General features: G+C 33.6%; 1 protein-coding gene and 1 long non-coding RNA gene across 2 annotated transcripts in view; one reads left to right on the top strand and one right to left on the bottom strand.

Annotated features, from left to right (window-relative positions):
- Positions 1 to 17,883, top strand: part of LOC147643239 (uncharacterized) — a 38,076-nt gene that overhangs the window by 13,467 nt on the left and 6,726 nt on the right. The gene's annotated exons all lie outside the window — the stretch shown is intronic.
- On the bottom strand, positions 7,199 to 8,273 carry LOC147643240 (uncharacterized). The gene is made up of 2 exons (XR_015272315.1): positions 8,118 to 8,273; positions 7,199 to 8,060 (listed from the first exon to the last, which is right to left on the bottom strand). It is a non-coding gene; the product is annotated as an uncharacterized LOC147643240 (long non-coding RNA).

Here is a 17,883-nt window from a genome sequence, read left to right as displayed (position 1 = left end):
GAGACTGAAAGAAAGACCCAAAAAGACTTTAGTCTACGATCTGAGCCATATATCTATAAATGAAATACTGACGTAGCCGGCGGTTAAGTTATCGTTACCGCCACACAGACTTATCGTTACGACCTCGGTACGGATCGAGGGGGGGGGGGTTCAGGGAGGGGAAGGCTTATCGCTTTACCCAGATATTACCTCATCGAAGCTAATCGCATAGCGATCGTAAATTCGTGGCGAGGAATCAATCAAATGGCCCCAAAAAACTGAAAGAAAACATTTTCAGCCTACCAATTTGGCCAGTTCTCCTGTCTCTCCAGGCTTCTTTTTTTATATATAGATATATCTGTTTTTTCTGCATCTTATTTATATATATTTTCGTTTAGCTTTGAACACCTTTAGACGGTATGCTAAAGGCATAGAGGAACTGTCTTGGAAGCGGCATAAATTATCCGGCTGGAAAGACTGTCTGCTTTGGATTTTTTTTCTCCTTCTCCTTTTTCCCTTTTTGTTTTTTATAGTTTTTTTTTTTTTATTTTGCATTCGTTTATTTTTTTTTTATTAATTTTTTTATATATAGATTTTGTCTGGGGTTCGGTGATTTGAGACGTGTTTGGCGCACCAAAAGTGGGCGCGGTCATATGCAAAGCACGTCGCCAAAAGTCGATCCAATCCATGATCCATGGCGATAGGTCCCCGTTTACGCTCCCGATGCCCAAAAACAGGGACTGAGTATCATAATGACACTAATGTGGATCAGATAAGGGTTACCCATATATATAAAATATAATGCCAAAAGAGAGATGGAGAGTAGAGTAGTAATAATGGGTTATTATTATTTATGGCGAAAGATCTTTAAAATGTTATTACAATTTTGTATTCTCTGTTCTTTCTTTTTTTTGTATAGTAAAAAACAGAAACCTTCAGCACTACTCAGTATTTATTATATGTTTCAGTAGTTTTTTCTCTAGTCATAAAATTTCGTATTTTAGAGAGCTTAAATATGTGCAAGGTTCAGTTGAAATAATATTCATAAATACATGTTAACATGTCATTTTAGAAATATGAATTATGTGTGTTACAGGGGTTTTTTTTTAATGACTTTTGGTTGCTTATTAAATGTGTTGTTTATTTTTATTTATTTATTTAGATTTCTTCAAGACTTTGAAAATATTCGAAAACATTTTATCCCAAAACAATTTCTTCAATAAATCAAAGTTTAAAAAACTCATAACTAAGTCAAAAATTGATTGATTTCAATTCGGTAAGCTTTCCTATGTTAGTTTTTAATAGCTTAATAAAACTGCATACTCAATATAAAATGTAAAAAATATTTTTTTTTTATGAAAATTTGTATCGATGTAACCCCTTAAAAAATCTTCAAAAAAAATTTAAAAAATTGTTTTCGGCCTAAGATGTCTAAATCAATTCCCCTGTTGATGCTGATCAAGAATATATATGATTTATAGGGTCGCAAATGATTCCTTCACATCATTACAAGCTTCTGACTGATATTATAATACCATTTTTGAACCGATTTTTATCGATATATTTATATGACAAGTATTTGACTAATTTAAATTAAAAAAACTCATAACTAAGCCAAATTTAAACTAATTTTCATCCGGAAAACTGTCCTATGTTAGTTTTTATTAGCTTAATAAATCTGCATACTCAATATGAAATGTAAAAAAAAATATTAAAAAAATTTTTTTTTTATAATTTTTACGATAAAACCCCTTAAAAAATTTTGCAAAAAATTAAAAAAAAATATATTTTTCAACCTAAGATGTCAATCGATTCCCCTGTTGATGCTGATCAAGAATATATATGATTTATAGGGTCGCAAATGATTCCTTCACATCATTACAAGTTTCTAATACCCTAAAAGTCTATAAAAACTAGTCAACTTCCCATATTATTTAATATTTTCTTGGTCCTTTATTTAAGCCAACGTAAATATTATTTGTGATAGGTATTTATGTATGTTGCCTGTCCCATAAGGAAGCTGCTTGCACGAAATATATATATATATATAAAAAATGTGTACTCTGCGTAGTGCCGAGTGCCAAACTGACTCCATATTTGTACACACTCCCAATACTCGCTCTGGTAATTAAGTTTAAACTTGGCGAACACACAAAAAGCGTTCAGAATGCAAAACCAAACAAGAAACTAAACAAAATATGGCCAAAACAATAACAATAACAAAATAAGTAAATAAAAAAAATGAGGAGTTCCAAAAAAAAAGGCAACAACAACAACAACAAGCGGCGGCTTGAGGAAAACCGGCAAGAAGCGACTGAACTTTGAAGCACGAAGCCGGCTTCGCAGTTGCGGCGCAGTCGCAGTAGCAGTCGCAGTTAGCGTTGCCGTTTTGCTGACCTACAACGATGCCTTCGTCACCATCGTAGCCGCGGCGCCCCGTCCGGCGTTCGTTACCCCTCCGCCGTCCGTCGTGTGTCGTGTGTCGTCTTGTGCGTGCCTAATGAGTTGCTGTAACGCAAAACCAAAAATTGTAATACCGCGCGTCGTCTGCCCATTGTGAGTGGCTGTAACATATAGCCTGGCCCACATAGACACAACACCAGATCGTTCAGGGTACAGTGGGTACTCGAAGAAGTCACTAGAAAACAAATTGAAAAACATTTCAAAAAATGTATAAAAATATTGGAAAAGAAGGATTTGGAAACAGTAAATTGTAGAATATTTTGAATTAATTTACGATATATGACAATAAAATATTATTAAATTAAATGAAATCTTCAATATTCAAATAAATAATCGATATCAAAATATTTACATGACGATAAATGACCCAATAAATCAATATTTTCTTTGATATATATTAGATTTTGCCAAAGATAAATGCGAAATTTATTTCAATAATCATTTCTGAGAAAAGAAATAAACAAAAAGACTGTTCAGAATAAGCTATTAAATATATTTAAAAAATATTAATTTAAAAACATTTTTTTCTCATGTTAATGCAAAATATATAAAGCTATATTTTTATTAAAAATGTACCTTCAAATATAAATTCTATAACATTTTTGTTATTGTATAAATCGATAATGCCACATTTTTATTCAAATTTTGTTTTAAATGTACATACCTTAAATAAAAACACGATAACATTTTTCTGATATTGATCAATAATTCGATATTTTTATACCCTTTTAGGGTATTCTAGTTTTAGTCAGAACCTTAAAACTCAATGAAGGAGTCGTTTCCGACCCTACAAAGTATATATATTCTTGATCAGCATAAACAGCCGAATCGATCTGGTCATGTCCGGCAGAAAAATAAATTTTTGCAATTTTTTCATAAAATTTTTAAGAGGTTTCATAGTTAAAACTATCAAAAATTTGACAAAAATTTTAAAATCTTAAACATTTCAAACTGAGTATGCAGATTAATTAAACAAATAAAAACTAGCACAGAAATGTTATTCGAATTGAAATTAATGCAGTTTTGACTTAGTTACGATATTTAAAAAAACCGTGAGTTACCTAAAAATTAGCATATAAAAATATCGATTTATTTACCTAAAAGTCATATATATATTTATTTCCAATTACACGTTTGATTAATTAAGAATAAAACAATTGAACTGCAACTTTTTTTTTTTTGCTTAAAAGTTTTCTTTGAGATGTATTTAAAACATTTCCTATATTAATCGATAATGCGTTATTTGCATTTCCTTTAAAATATATTCTAAATATAAATTTTGACAAAAGTTTTCTAATATGTATGAGTAATGCCACATTTTCATACGAAATTTCCTCTAAAGCACATTAAAAATATAAATTCAATAACATTTTCTCGTAAATTAATCGATAATATCGATAATAAATGTTCTCTTATTGCACTTTTCCTTTCGATTAATTAATTTGCGAGTCTCCACTGTGACTGTAGGTAGCCGCGGAGTGTCTTAAACAAATTGCATGCAATTAAACACGCTCCATGCCGACTGCCTGCCTCCCCTCACAGCCTCCAGCCCCCAGCTTCCAGTCTCCAGCCTCCAGCCTCTCGATTCCGATTCCGACTCCGTCTCTGAATTTGGAGCCAGTGACGTACTGCATCCAGGCGGCGTCACCCGCCAGAGGCCTCTGCCATTTGCGATTTGCATCGCCCACCCAAAAGATTTTAGTTTTGCACAGAACTTAAATATTAAATTAAAAATCAAAGATACATTTAAATATATAGGGAATATATATATGTATTTAAAATATATAGGGAATATATTTATATATATTTAAAATATATACAAAGGATATTTAAATCATAATTTAAATGAGGCAGGAGTATATAATAATCAGTAACTAAAATACTTTCTATAGAAACTAGCATTCTTTTATTAGTCATTTCTTTAAATATCTATCTCTAGAATTAATTACTACTTGATCATACTTTAAGATATATTTTTGGTTTTTTTGCAGTGTATTTGGGTGGCTTTTAGCTATTTTTTTTTTGTGTCTTGATCCACTGGTTTGGTGGCTCTTCGGCCGGCTCTCTTCGCCTCAAATTCGGCTTTATGACTATGTAATTTCGATGCTAACATCTTGATGGCCGAACTTTGATTAATGGCCTCCAGGGATTTGTGGAGTTGTTGTTGTGCTCGATGATGATAATGATTTGCCCGCTTTGCTGCACTCACTCAGCGCCAGTGGCAAATCTGATTTATGTGCAACATCCACCAGTGGAAAATCGTTTTTTAGTTTTTCTGTTTTTTATTTATCTTACTTCGAATAGAGTGATATCACTCTGAATTCCCTGGGCTTACATATGTATGACATCATCTGAGTGTGACTCTGTCTTTGCTTGTTCTCAACTTGTTTTTACAGTTTGCCTGGAGTTGTATGCACTTCTAAGAATATTTAGTTTATATATTTGTTATTATTTTAGGTAAATGTTGTTGTGACTTTAATACTAGGAAAGAGAGCAGGTAGATATGGGGAATTTTCTTCTATTTTAAACGATCGTTTGTATGGCAGCTATATGATATAGTATTCTGATTTTTATAAAATTTTACAGAAAGTTATATTTTAATATATAATGGTTATGTATCAAATTTGATGAAAATCGGTTGAAAACTGGAAAAGTTATAATATGTTTTCTTAAAATTTTCCGATCTTTTATATGGCAGCTATATATATGTATATATATATATACACCGATTCGCCATGCTCCGATTTATATAACAGTAAAATTATATAGAAGAAAACCTCCATAGTTTCATTGAAATAGCTTAAATTTGTACTAAAACAAATCTCGCACATTTGTGCATATAATTCCCAACTAGTTCTAACCTCCCCGGAACGAAGTGCCTTCTGCAGGCCAAGTCTCGGCTATGTGTTGTGTTACAAAAGTTGCAAGTCATTGTTTATTAGTGTTTAAAGTTGATTACTGATCATAGTTAATCACTCATCATAGTAATTACTGATCATAGATACTTACTGATCATAGATACTTACTGTTCTGAGTAAATTACTGATCAAAGTTAATTAGTGATCATAGTATTACTCATCATAGTTACTGATCATAGTTACTTAATGACTATACTTAATTACTGGTCATAGATACTTACTGTACTTACTGTTGAAAGATACTTATCGATCCTCTAATATTTAACATTATAATTCCGTGCAAGGGTATAAAAAAGACGTTTATACATTTTTATTAAATGGATTTGTTCATAGTTAAACCCATGCTATATATATATGAAGATATTTTCCATTTATAGGAAATATTTACTCTAAGATAAGGCACAGATTGGGTGACTGTGGCATCCACACCTTGATGACTCTGCCCCTGATGGGCCTGTCAGTGTGTCAGTCTGGCAATGGGTTTCAAGTGAAGCTAACTCTCATCCAGTCGTGCAGTCAGTCACCTTTTTGGTCAGAAGACCAGAGATAAGTCACCGCATATAATTATCGCTGCTCCTCCAGTTGCCACCGTTTCCATTTCGTGATGAATAATGAATATTAGTTAGCCACGCTATGCAAATATCGAGATATAGATATATATATATAGTAAACCACTTCTTGGAGTAGCCTAGAAAATGTTTACCAAATGCCAGCAAAGTTATACAGTTTATGAGATAATTTAAAGGAGGCCAATCCAGGGTGATGTCAGTCTCTCTGGAATGTTGTAATTATTGTTTTGTAAAAAATTAAATCAAGGTTACATTATTTAAAGAGAGTTTTTAATAAACATATTACAAATTTATAATGAAAACTTACTTACAAACCCTTTATGAAATGTAATATTTTATTTAAACTCTCAATTCATTGAATATCTATAAATTCCCTCTAAAAACACTCAATTTTAACCACTGTAAATAATTGAAATCGATAAAGTCTTAAGCACCTGTTGCATCCCTTCTTTCCCTGCCAAAATGATGGTTATAAATCTTTACCATTATAATTATAGTTAGTGACATTTAAATGCCATTCAATGATGACGGATGCTTGGCAAAAGCTGGAGGAAAATTAAGAAAATATATTTCGCCGAGTGACGATGTAAACGGGGGAATCCCCTCTTCCCTTTTTCTGGTAGTGCTTCATGCTGTTGCTGTGGTTACAAGGTCGCTTCCCGTTGTCTGCCCTTTGTTTTTCTTTTTTTTTTTGTGAGGGAAGGGGGAGGCGACCGTGTGCAAAGGGGTTAAAAGGTCAGATTGCAAATTGCGGCCAAAGGAGGGGGTTAGAGTCCGTCTCGCAGTCAGTTAAAACTTGCAAAAGTTTAGATAAATTAAAACTGAAAACACACGTGGCCACAAAGAGAGATGGAGAACGAGAGAGAGAGAGAGCAACAAAAAACTTTAACTGATACTCCCGTCGTCTGCGGATGGATGCTGGATGTGAGGATGCTGGATGCTGGATGCTGGATGCTTCTGCTTCTGCTTTTGTTGTCGGTCAAATAAAATTGTTGCAGAAGCACTCCAGGAACAGTGAGTTTCCAGGAAGCCCAAAAATGTTCCTCTGCTTTTCTAAGCTAAATTCCAGGGGGCGTAGCCCTTGGAGGTGGCGGTCTGAACTTGCTTTTTCTAATTGAGATCGGGTTTCGGGTGGCAAAATGTAAAAAAACAACAAATAAGCAAAACAATGGACCAAAAATATGGCAGCGAACTTTGGCCACAAGGGTTAAGCAGGGCACTTGTTAACTTAGGCCTCATTAACCCCCTCTAATCATTACAAAAGGCACCAAATGAAATTTAATTATATTTATACACATTATATATTTGATTTTGGATTAAAATATAGCCAGAAGATTGAAGATTAAACATATACTTGGCATTCTTTAATGATCTTTGAATCCTACTTATTTTCTTCTATAAATATTTATTTAATCTTGGTTTAAGCATAAAGTAAACTGCAGCCAGCAGCCATATATTTCGATTTAGAAAGAGTATCCAAAATGTTTCATCAAGAAACAATGCCACACACAGAATTTAAGGCGAACGAAATTTTCAGGCTTTTCCAAATTTATTTGCGGGGTGGATGATCCTCGTAGAGTGTCATCCACTTAACCCTAAAACTCGGACTGCCACAGTATCGACTCTTGAGGAATGACATTCTTCCCGTATTGATTGAAGATCTCCCCTGAAGATCCTTCTGCTCCTCCTGCTGCTCCTGCTCCTCCACTCCCAATGAAGGTCAGCTCCTATTGGACGAACCTCAGCGCGAGAAGCAAACCGTGTTCAATGGCGGAAGTGGCACTATTTCCACCTCAGTCTCCGAGCGTCAGAGATCGGTTACACCACCAAGAAACAGCAGCAGCTCCAAGCCATCAGGTCCCAGCACCACAGCCACCAATCCCAACACTTTACTCCAGAGAGAGTTCAAGGAAATCAATGCCAAGACTCGGCATTGGGTTGGGATTGAAGTCTGGAGTCCCAGGAACTGGTGACGTGGTTCCTCTACTGTGACTTGGCGGTGTAATCGGTCTCTGACGCTCGGAAATCGTAATGGTAATGGTGCCACTGCCGTCAATGAACTCGGATTCCTGCTCGCCAGGCTCCTGTTCATCACTGAAAGTCTTGGACCACAACCAGAGTAAAAGATTACCTAGAGGATCTCTCGTTGAGATTGTGGTTCAAGATCAAGAACTCGTAATGATCTTACCCGGCGTGGTCCATGATTTGGATTGGTTTGAGAACTTTTTACTTTTTTTATCGTTTTGTTTTACTTTTTTATGGCCAAAGGTTAAAATTTTCCAAATATAAAATAATACTGTGAAATTTCAGGAGACACTTCCAATTCAAAGGTTAGATGTAGAATGAAATATGTTGGGGCTTTGTCGGGTAGGAAATGTTTCTACAGACTAAAAGCCTTTACATGGCATACTTTGATGAATGGAAATGGATAGAAATTCATGAATTTCCTTTTAAGAATCATAGAATACATGAAATAAAAAAAAAATAACTTAGGGAACTTAGCTGTTAAATGAAACAAGTTGATGCTTTTAACAGCTTTGTTAAGGACACAAGAATAAGCAAACCTGAGGTTTCTAATTAAATTAATTAGTTGCCAAATAATTAGTAGTACTAAATAACTATTAAATCTCTATTAAATTGGGGGTCGAAGGGTTATCACTAACCACTATCACTATAGATGTAAACAGTAGGGAAGCCACGTATTGAAAGAGGCCTGTGCAATGCAGAGCCTTGTATTTGTATTCTCCAAATAAAGAGAAAGGAGAAAGTGAGAGCGAGAGAGAAAGAGGCATCTTTGGAGAAAAGCAGAGAGAGTGATAGAGAGGCCTCGCTGGCCTCACCCATCCCTTTCTCTGGAGAACTCTCTATCTGTCTCATTCCTTGCCTCCATAGATGCCTCTTTCTCTCTCGCTCTCACCTTCTCTATTCTCTATAAATACCGGGCTCTGCCGCCTTGCGGCGCTTAGTCTGTTCGTGGCGTCTCCAGTGTCAACATCTAGAGTGATAGTGAATAGTGATTACCCTTCGATCCGAAAAATATGACGTGGCCAATGTATCCTTAAAACTAATTTAACTACCTAATGCTTTAATTTATGCTTTTTAAAGTAAATGTTTAGTCCGTTTAAGTGTTGTTTTATAATTATATTAACCTATCTTAATTAATTTTGTTTAATATTTTTACTAAGACTTTAATTTATGCCTTTTAAAGTTCAATATTAAATGTTTATTGCTCTTACGGGTTATTCTATAATTATATTACCTTATCTTAATTACTTTTCTTTAGTTTTTGCTTAATGTCTTTATATTTTTTAATAATTAATATGCAAACTATGAGTTGTGACTTCATTTTTATCGCCTTGCTGCCTCTATTTAATATTCATTCAATAAAACGTAATCAACGAAAGGCGAAGGTTGCTTGGTGGCTTTACTGCCTACTTACTGCCAGAATATGGCCAGAACAATCCTTATCAGATATGAAGCACTATATATATATATATTTATATATATATACCTTTGTATAAAGCCAACTATGAGGCGTGCCATAAAACGCACTGTGGAGAGCAAAACAGCTGAAGAACAAATTGCGTAAAGGCTTTTTATAGAAGTTCAAGTCATTGAAATTCGAATTCACTTCCTCAAACCGAACAAACACACAATTATATCTATATATATAGAGGGAGATATATATATGTTCTTTCATAATCAGCTACACAGAGGCCCACAAGAGGAAAATACAAATTGAGGCCATTGGGACTCTAAGCTAAACGATAGACGAGGGAGAGAGAGTGAAGGCCATTTAATATTGAAAGTTCTTTCCAGCTCCCAAATAGAGCAATTCATTTTCATTAAAACAAATAAATAACAATCAAACACGACAAATTATTAATTGAAAAAAAGGCAACCCAAAAAGTAATCAAAAAGCAACCCAAAAAGCAGCCAATTTAATTGCTTCAATTTCTTGCCAAATGAAAATGAAATGTAAACAAATTGAAAACATAGAAATTTATGAACTACATGGAATAAATTAATGTAAATTAATAGAGCTGTCAAAATATATTTTAGAAAAAACAATCTGAGTGTAAATACTTCTCTGCACTTGAAATCATCATTAAAAATACACCAAAAAAGGGGTTAACACACACACACACATGGGGTCATAAAATCTGATACCAAAACCAAAGATTATTATTACAAAATGTGCGCAAGAGAACGATAAAAAGAAAAGAACTCGGAATAAAATGCGAAAAGTGGCAGGGAGCTGTGAAGAAACATGGCCCATAAAAGTTAGCAACAATCGTAATAACCCGGCATTATAATGTGAGCCAAATACCAAGAAGCTAAAAAAAATATAAAAACAAACAACTTTAAATCCAAAAAAGGAGGGAGTGAGAGAGAGCTAAAAAAAGCTATAATTTAAAGCAATCTTCAAAAGAAAATTGAATGAAAATATAGTATAAACTATTATGGTTTCTCTTGTAATATTTCCCTCACAATTAATAGTTTCAAGCGTTTTATTATTCTCAGCCTTATTTTATTTCTATTACTTTACACACTCTTTTTAAGTTGAGCAATTAATGCCTCTGCCTCTCAGTTTTTTTTTCTTAGAAAATTCACAAGTTAATTAGACACATTAATTAAGGGCAATTGTTGAGGGGAGGGAAGGAAGTCGTTCAGGTGGTAATGCAAATTGATGGACTGCTCCTGCCTTCCTCATGGTTTCCCTATATATCTATATATATATATAGATATATATATATTTTTTTGGCTGGACCCACTAATGCAGACAAATGACAAGCCCCAAAGAGAGAGACACCTGAGGAAGGAGGAGCAGGAACGCAGAGTCCTCATCATTGTCACGTAGCTTGTAAGTGCCACAAATTACGCACGCAAATTGGCTTTGTTGTGTCAGGAGGAGAGAGAGAGGGAGGTCAGAGGTCAGGGGATGGAGGTGAGAGCTTGGAGGTTGGAAGCTGGAGACAGGAGCAGCTCCAGGCTGCTGCAGCATCGATAGTTTCCCTGCAATACGCTGACATCCATGCCTGGCACCCGTCACTCTCTGTTGAGCACTGAGAGAAAATTGTAGAGAAAAGAGTAGAGAAAATAGTAGAGAAAATGGTAGACAAAATGGTAGAGAAAAGAGTAGAGAAAATAGTACAGAAAATGGTAGAGAAAATGGTAGAGAAAGTAGTAGAGAAAATAATAGAGAAAATAATAGAGAAATTGTAAAAAAAATGGTAGAGAAAATGTAAGAGAGAATGGTAGAGAAAGTAATAGAGAATATTGTAGCGAAATTGTTAGAGAAAATGAAAGAGAGAATGGTTAAGGAAGTAGTAGAGAAAATAGTACAGAAAGTAGTAGAGAAAATAGTAGAGAAAATAGTAGAAAAAATAATAGAGAAAATAGTAGAGAAAATGGTAGAGATATTAGTAAAGAAAATAGTTGAGAAATTGATAAAAAAAAATAATAGAGAAATTGTACGAGCAAGTTTAAAAGAGAACAGTGTAAAAAAAATAATAGAAAAAATTATAGAGAAATTGTAAAAAAAATAGTAAAGAAATTTTATAGAAAAGTAAGAAAAATGGGTTAAATTTGAATAAGTTTTTATATTATTATTATTATAGAATTTCAGTCAGAACCTTTTAAAGCTTGAAGGAGTCATTTCCGAACCTATAAATCATATATATTTTTGATCAGCATCACTAGCCGAATCGGTCTAGGCAACTCAGGCAGAAAAAAAATGTATCTTTTTTTTCCAAATTTTATAGGTTAATATTTTCAAAATTTGTTAAAAATTTAAATTTTTGTACATTTTAAATGGAGTATGCAGATTTACTAATCTAATTAAAACTAACATATCACCGCTTTCCGTAATAAAATATTAAAGCCGTTTTGGCTGAGTTATGAGTTTTTTTTTAAGTATTGATTTTTTAAACAAAATTTGCCTTTAAAAATATCAATAAATATTGATTTTAAGTGAACATAATTATATTATATATTAAATAAATTTTTTAGTGGTATAATTATTTATATATTTTAAATAATATATTTATTATATTTATATTATTTTTCTTTTTAATATTTCTTTTGAAAAAACTAACATTTTTTCTCTTTGATTTTTTCGAAAAATCACAAAAATTGGCGCCCATTAAACGGGGCTTAGGCCAAGCAACAAAGTAACTGCACTTTCTGCCAGATATCTCTATATATATATATATACATATTTATATATATGTATATATATATTTAAGGAGGGCGGCCCAGAGAGGGGGAGTGGCTCAAGCTGGCTGACAACTTAATATGAGGCACGAACCAAGTCAACCAAGAAAGCCTCAAGTCTCAAGTCTCCTGTCAGAGAATCTCACAGAGAACCACGGAGATAGTGAGAAAGAGAGAGACAGAGAGTGTGAGAGAGAGAGATAGATAGAGGGAGTGAGTGAGTGAGAAGAGAAGAGACGAAATGCTGCCGACAACTTAAAGGCGTTAATGGTCGTTTGTTTTATGAGAAATTGCCAAAACGTGAGCGGCATTCCCAAGTTTGGCGGCATGGAAAGCCAGGAAGCAGGAAAAACCACCAAAGAAAAGAATAAGTAATGGAGAGGGGTTGGTGGAAAGGGACACAGGGACATCAAAGCGGCCAGGATCAACAGTCGCCAGGCGTGCTGGCATTTTCCTCGCTCTCTGTGTGTGTTTTTCTGCCCGATGCTTTTCCGAGGGCTCTCCTTGGACGTGCCAACCTTGGAGTGGCTTCAACATTTAAATGAGTTTGTGAAAACCGAACAAAAAAATACAACAAAATATAAAGACAAGTGGCATAAAAAACAAAACAAAAAAAGCAACACACACAGCAACAAAACATAAATATTAGCGTCAACAACATTGTCAGGGAAATGCCTGAACTTTGACTTGCTTTACAACCTCTCTCAGGCATCGTCATGCCCTTCCACAAATCAAAGCTCAAGCAGGTGTCACTTTGCCACTTTGTTGACTGCTGTTTGCCATAAATACCCTGTAATAGTTGCTAGCTAAGATGGGGGATATTAGTTTTCTTTAGAGACGAGAAGAATTTGGGGGGAATTTTTGTAAGATTTTGTAAGATGGGTTTATTGGAAACGATTGTATTCCATTTATTTTGTTGTTTTTATCAACTAGAGAGTCTTGTTTGTTTTTTAGTAATTTGATTATAATTTTCGTAATTAGAAAAACATATTTTTGAGCTTATTAAACATTGAATATATTTCATTTTTAATGTAAATGAAAGTCTAGTTCGTATTTGTTCAGTATATTATTTTATTAATAATAAACACATCAAATAATGAATTTATATTCAAATATTTTAAATTTGTTTTAATTATTTGATTTATTATTTGATTATTATAATTATTATTTCATCATAAATTGTTAAATATATATGTTTCTATATTCAGTTTGCATACAAAATAAATTTTGTTTGTATAATTATTATTTTAATTATTCGAAAAGTATATATTTTTATCCTTATAAAGGAGAATGTATTTCTTAATTGTGTTATTTACCAAGTTCTCTATGGGTTTATCATCACAAATCTTTGTAATTAGTATCTAGAAATGCAGGGAATATATGAATAAATTTGTATATATTTTGTTTTTAATATATACTTTCAATTTTATACTATAACTTTGCTAAAAAAGATATTTCCCATTCAAATAATGAACAAAGTCCAGTATTACCCTACAAAACAAGGGTATGCTTACCTTCGAGTCCTGAAAATCCGCTCTAGTTTTTCCTAGTCTCTCTTGTTTTGTTCTTATTTATTTCTATATATCATATATATTCATTGTTCATTGCTCATTGTTGTGTAGAATTTAATTTCCTCACCCATTGTAAGAGTTTAGCCCCCACATGGGTTCGTTTTTTTGTTTTATTTTTCTGGAAGAGCAGGTGCCAGGGTTCAGAATCCCAAAGATCGTCGGTGGAAAGAAGACAAAAGGTCAGTTCCCAGTGCTAATCAACGCTGGCAAACTGAATTGAATTATTTGTTTATGTTCGCACAAGTTAAAGGGGTTTCCTGGAAGCTAAAAGATATATATACACTATGCTCATAGTTGGGATATTGTGAGGAAAAATTACTGAAAGAGTTTTCTTATTTAAAACCAATTATTATAAGGGTTTTAGATATAGGATTAGTTTTATATATATTTTAGAAAATATCACAACGATCTCTTCCCCTCCTTTTCCTTTTGGTTCAACTAGAAAAATTCCTCTCATTTCTGAGATGGAAATGAAAATGGACGTAGAGAGAAAAACTAATTAAATCAAAGCAATTGCTAAAACGTACAGTTTAATTAAAGCCAAAGCAAAATTCTGAGGCTAAATATTTCCTGCTGAGCGGGACTTGAGTCTGAGATTGGATCCAGGTCCCCCCATATATCATATATATCATATACTATATATATCTATATGTCGCATGAACGAGCCTCCGTGTGGATCAACGGATCTGTGTGGCATTTTCATGGAATTTTCGTTGCATTTTCATTTGTGGCACATGTGGCAATGATGATTGACGGCGGCAATCTCTTACCAGCGGAGGAGGATTATGGATTACGACGGCGTCAATTGCTTTGCACTTGCTCCACAGACCCAGATTGAGGCACGGCTTGATGTTACTGCAAATGCGATGTCATATGTGGCGTATGCGCAATTCTTTGAGAGGAAATTCCTGGAGGGAGGAAAACTGAGGGAGCAGGAGCAGGAGTAGAGCCCGGAACAGGACTGGAGTAAAAATTGTCTAGCAATTACCTTGAAGCTAGTTTTTAATCAAATTTTCCGCAGGTTTCTACCCTCAATTTCCTTTTGCTTCGGCAAGCCATTTCCCTGTTTCCCTTTTGCCCTTTCCCTGGCTCGGTGATAATTGTGGCCAACACACAAAAGTTGTGCACACACACATGTCTGAGTGTGTGTGTTTGTGTGTGTTTTTAGATTGTCTGCCTAATTCTTGATACTCTTTTTTGTCCTGGGGTTTGGTAACTATGACAGAACTTATAACAATAACTATAAAAGAATTTTAAAATTGGAAATTTTACAACATTTTTAAATTAGTAAAGGGTCTTGGAATTTCTATAGAATTTACTGGAGATGTATTTAAGTGAAAATCACTCTAAAATCTTAAAGATAAACACCAATGAGAAATTTCTTTAAACAATTTTGATTAACAAGGTTTAAATAAATTAAAAATGTATATTTTATGCTTTAAATTTGCCATAAATATTATTATAATGTCTTGAATAATGTTAATGCTAATTATAAATACAATTTTTCAAATATTTAAAGCTTATTTAAAAGGTTTTACAGGCTTTTAGATGTTTTAAAAATGATTTGTTTAGAGATGTCTGTATTAAATAGCCTGAAACTTAAATTAACTTTATTCTATATTCCTTTATATGTTATATTATGTATGTTTTATTTTCTTTATCGAAAGGATAAAGTATATTTGAATTGAATATTTTATTATTATTATTTATTTTCATTTATTCTGCATATTAAAAGTATGGCATGCATTTTAAATAAATATATTTATTTTATTATGATTACCTATGCCCTAAATCAAAAGTATGATATATATTTTCATAACTTTATATGTATTTTTGATACATTTTAATTATTTTGCCCAAGTTCACAATGTCCATTTTGTTATTTGTTATTTCCCTGGGAGTTTTTCCTTTATTTTTTATTGTGTTTTTAGGTTTTTTGTGGCTTTTGTGAGCTGCCGTGCCTGGTGGCCACAAATTGTTCGCAGTCAGTCAGTCAGTCAGTTAGTCAATAACTTTTTCTTTCGGTTTTGTCAGCCGCTCGAAGCCCTGGGCCCCGCACAGTGCCCCCTCCTGCTTCCCTCTTTTTTCTGCCATGATTTTTCGGGATCGATTTAACGAGAATTGGCTGGCTGTCTGTGATTTTGTGTTTTTTTTTGTTGGAACACACATGCAGCGAGTAGATGAAAATAAATTGCCAGCACACATATGTTTGCCAAATTTATGACTGGCCGCCAAAAAAAATAAAGGGGGAGTGGCACCGTCTCAATGTGTAATTTGTCTTGCAGGAAATGAGTCTGGAAAATATAGAGAAAAAAAATTGAAAGGGAGAAACAGGAAAATCTGTGTCCATTTAAGGGTTCAATGCACGCACGTGGAGGGGATTTTTTGTTTTTGTTTGGGAGTTTTATATTCAAGGGGGTGTGTGTGAATGAGTGTGTGTGGGTGGGTGTGCGTGGCGACCTTCCGCCTTCCAGTGACCCAATTTAAGCAACAAGTTGAGACAATTGACAGCACACACTCGCCGTAGGCTTGTTTATCAGCGGGATTTTTACGCTTAAATCTGCCAAGAGATGCAGAGATACAAAGATGCATAGATACATAGATACAAAATGCAAGCAGATGCATCTACAAAATGGGTTCAAGGACACCACGCATTCGCCTTGTCATCCACATAAATAATCTTGTATTTATTTTCACTATTTGCACCACATTGCGTATGCGTAATAATTCATGTCTCATCGTCGTCTCATCGCCATTTGCCTTTTGTTTCAGGCACTTTTTTGTGTTGTGTAATTTTTGGGATTTTCTTATTGCATTTTTCCTCTGTGGGCGGGCGCACAGTTTGAGGGGCACTGTAATCGGGCATGCTGTTTGCATGCATTAGCGCAAAATATGGACTTCCTTGCCTCGCATCTCTAGAGTAATCACAATAAACGCCAAGCAATCTGTATCTGTATCTAGATCTGTGTATCTGCAACTGCATCTTTTGGAATCTGTGTCAAGCATGTCCGCTTGCCGGACAGACGGACAGCCGGACAGCCGGACAGCTGGACTCCGGCGGAATCGTGGCGGAGAATGCAACAGAGCAGATGGCAATGTGAAATTCTTTTGCAATTCATAACAATTCATCTTTTAAATGAACAAAAGAAAATTTGGATCATAAATAATAAGCCATTAGTTTTATTTTCTTTAAATTGGGGAAATTTATAATTAAAATTATGGCATAAATTAATAAGGTATTCTTTTATAAAATCAGAAATTTAGCATTACAAAACCTAATCAACTTTTGTAGTATTAAATTAGCATTTCATTGTAATCTTAATATATTTAAATAATTAATGATGGGGAAAAAGCTGATAATAGATTTTTCAGGCAACAAAGTTTCCATTATTTATGTGAAATATATATTTATTTCAATAATAAATACATATTCTTGAGATTTAATTAAGTTTTGGGGCTTGCAAAAAAATATAATCAAACATTTTATCAATTTATTTCAATAATTATTGCAGAAGATATGATGAAATGCTTTCCAAAATATTTATTTTAAATACAAAAAAAAAAGATTAAAAATATTAATAAATTTAAATAGAACTTTTATCATTTTGGCTCATAAATCAAGCTCAAATTATAAACCATAACTAAAAAAAAAGACAACCCTTAACGAATTCACGAGCTCACGTTTTAATTTATAATCTCTAAATTAATTATATATAGGCTACAATGCTATTAATTATTTTCCTTTGCTTTATTTGTAATTACAGGCTGTAAAAAAATAATTTAGTAATATTTTTTCATAGCAAAAATTAAACCTTAAACCAAATTTAAAGCAAATTTTTTACTGAATCCCAAAACAGACATTCAAGTTAATTTATAGACTCCGCGGAAATCGATGGAAGAAAGCACTCTTTAATGCGTTATCGATAGCTTAGGCTTGGCAATATTATTATTATTATTATGATTATTATGTGTAACACACACCCGGCATAAACACACAGCACAAAGTTGGCCGGAAAACAAGCAGAAAACAAGGGGAAAACTTCAAAGTCTCGTTGAGGCACGTGACTATGCAGCTTCATAAGCCAGCCCACCCTTCGTTCTCTCTCTCTATATATATTTATATAAAATAACCCAAAATATATAGAAAATATCAGACACAATGTAGAC

Source organism: Drosophila serrata, unplaced genomic scaffold (assembly GCF_035046125.1).
Source record: "Drosophila serrata isolate PLE 108 unplaced genomic scaffold, ASM3504612v1 contig_276, whole genome shotgun sequence".
In the NCBI taxonomy this organism is placed as follows: domain Eukaryota; kingdom Metazoa; phylum Arthropoda; class Insecta; order Diptera; family Drosophilidae; genus Drosophila; species Drosophila serrata.
The sequence above is the reverse complement of the archived record's forward strand: the minus strand, read 5'-3'. Positions and strand labels throughout refer to the sequence as shown.